This window comes from Fukomys damarensis, unplaced genomic scaffold (genome assembly GCF_012274545.1).
Source record: "Fukomys damarensis isolate Sample0158 unplaced genomic scaffold, DMR_v1.0_HiC HiC_scaffold_34, whole genome shotgun sequence".
In the NCBI taxonomy this organism is placed as follows: Eukaryota; Metazoa; Chordata; class Mammalia; order Rodentia; family Bathyergidae; genus Fukomys; species Fukomys damarensis.
In genome coordinates this window covers 4090643-4093203 of record NW_022900946.1, presented here as the reverse complement: position 1 = coordinate 4093203, position 2561 = coordinate 4090643, and the positions used below count along the sequence as shown (strand labels likewise).

Below are 2561 nucleotides of genomic sequence, written 5' to 3'. Positions count from 1 at the left end.
GAAATAAATTTGTTATAATTTAAAATTTGAATTATATAAATTAACATAATTGAGCAGTAATTATTCAAATTCAAGCAACTAACTAGATTTGGTCCATTTATAGGCTTTTATTCACTTTATTAGTAAAAAGACCAATAAAAGTGACTAGATCCTTGTACCATCGGTGGTGTGAGCCACCCAATGGGACACTGGTGGTTCAAGCCAGCAGAAATATTGAACAAGGCTTTTAAGTACTATTTATAGATCTTTACCCAATTATTATAAACCCCAATAATTTGCATGTATATATGTGGGTCAAGGACTAATTTTTAAAACCTACCAGCTACCAAAGAACTAAATATTTTGATTATTGAAAATTATTTCTGGCCTTAATTGAAGTGTTCCTTGAAATACAATATATGCCTTGTTAACTAATACCTTTTTAAAAAACCTAATCCTTTAACCTTTTTTTAACCTTATCTTTAGTAGCTTTTTTAAAAAAACAAATTAATAGCAATTTGTTCCTCTCCACAGAAATCTTTAGTAAAAGGTGAAAGATTTATACGATCTGAAGAGAAACCAGAGTATGATAGCAATTTGTATGGCAAAGAAAAAAATTTTATTATTCAGGTTGATAGGATTATTTATATTTCCCCTGAACAGAAGGATAAAATTATTTGAACTGAGAAATAGAACTCTGCCAATACTGTATGTTTGTACCGTATCTATTTGTGTAATTATATTATGAAAGTAAAGTAGTTTGCAGAGTGCCTTTTTAAAACTAAAGAATTTTTAAAACTATGGTAAGGTGACATTTCACCGAGTTTCAAGCATCAAAAGAAATAAGGTGCTTGCTTTGGGAACACGGATGCCCCTGTGCCTTTCACAGGTGCATAGATGGCCTTTGCCTCTCTGGGCCTTTGCTCCCTCTTCTGTAAAATGAGGACAGTAACTATAAAACCTGACTCACACAGTCAGGACTAAATGGGGTACGATGCTGCGGTCTACCTTCTGGGCTCTGCCATTGACAGCCAGATGCCCCCAGTCCTGCGGCCTTGACTTCACCCCTCTCCCATCTCATGTCAGCTCACCTCTGCCTGAGTTTCAGTTTGTTTCTTAACAAGCCAGCCTCAGCCCACACGGTCCACTTAGCTGAACCCTTGACTCTGCCTTCTTGCTGCCCAACCCTCCACTGGCACTCCTGGTCACCACCTGGGTTCCGGCTCCCAACAGGGTCCCTTGATTCCCATTCTTGCTCCAGCCGAGAGAGTCCTGGCCCACCCATGGTGAGACTTCACAGCTGCACTGGGAGGGTGCCACTCCCCTGGGCTGCTGGCTGGGATCCCACTTGGTCATCTATGCCACCTTTCCTTTCCGGTTGGTCTGTGGCACCAGAATGTTTGCATTCCCAAGGAAGAATGCAGATGACTCCTCTTACTGTCTGAGCTTCTGACATTGTGACAGAAGGGATGGACAGCTGATCTATCGACCCTGGGTCCTCTGTGGCACCCATAAACTCCAGGGCAGTTTATCTGAATGTGGTGATTGCCCTCACCTGCTGCATGTAACAGTTATTTATGTTGGCTGCGAGGTTCAGGAGAGGTTACCTGTTACTCATCTTGGCTGTGGAAAGCCAGGCGTGCTACAGGATGACTGACACGTCACCCTGCCTCTCCCAGGAGAAGTGCGATGGGCCAAGATACCAAAGCCAGGTTTGCTTGCTCTAGTGCAGTGATGCGAACCTTTTAGAGACTGAGTGCCCAAACCACGGCCCCAAACCCACTTATTCACTGCCAAGGGCCAAAAATTAAACCCAAATGCTGAGGTTTTAGTTTAGAAAAAAATCACACATTATTAATATCTTTTTTTTTTTACTGATAATACCTTAATAGGTCAAAGTAACCTATTAGTAACCTTAATAGGGCAAAGTTCATTATATTCTTCCTGAGAATAATTTGTATCCCCCAACAGACTAAAGGAGGGTGTATATTTTTAAAAATTATCTGTTCCTCTTAATTCTGTCCTGGGAAGATGGACACAATGAGGGTTAGTTAGCTCCAGTGGCTGTAAAATAGTCAACATGGTTTTAATCTTTCTTTGTAAATTATATAAAAATGGAAAACGGGGATGGTTCTGGAATTTCTCATCGCAGTTTGGAGGCGATCTGGTACAAAGCATTACTGCTTCTGAGAGAAATTACATCACTGCAAAAAACTGACACATTCTTCTGGTGAAAAAGACAAGAGCTTTAGTTGTGTCCTACCACTAGTTCCCAACCCAATGCTTAGATATCAATGTGAAAGTAAAAGGTAGGAGAGGCAGAAATGGCAGTAGTTTGGTTTTTTTTTGAGGCCGGGTACCGGGGATCAATTCAGGACCTTGCTCTTGGGAGGCAGGCGGCTGAACCATGAGCTAAATCCCTGGCCCTGCGGTAGTTTTTTTCTGAGAAATAAGTCTTCAAAATATAGCTTTGACAGTCTCTCTTTGTAAATGAAATTAGCATGTTGCAATGGAAGGATGTTCTAACAAACAAAAAACCCCAGTCTGGAAAAGGCTTCTCTGCCTCTTGAGTTTCCTGGGAT

The 2561-nt window shown here is 41.0% G+C and overlaps 1 non-coding gene across 1 annotated transcript; it reads right to left on the bottom strand.

The window, feature by feature from the left end:
- Positions 1 to 451: 451 nt before the first annotated feature.
- On the bottom strand, positions 452 to 567 carry LOC117284154. The gene has a single exon (XR_004515254.1). It is a non-coding gene; the product is annotated as a U5 spliceosomal RNA (small nuclear RNA).
- Between the last annotated feature and the right edge of the window lie 1994 nt (positions 568 to 2561).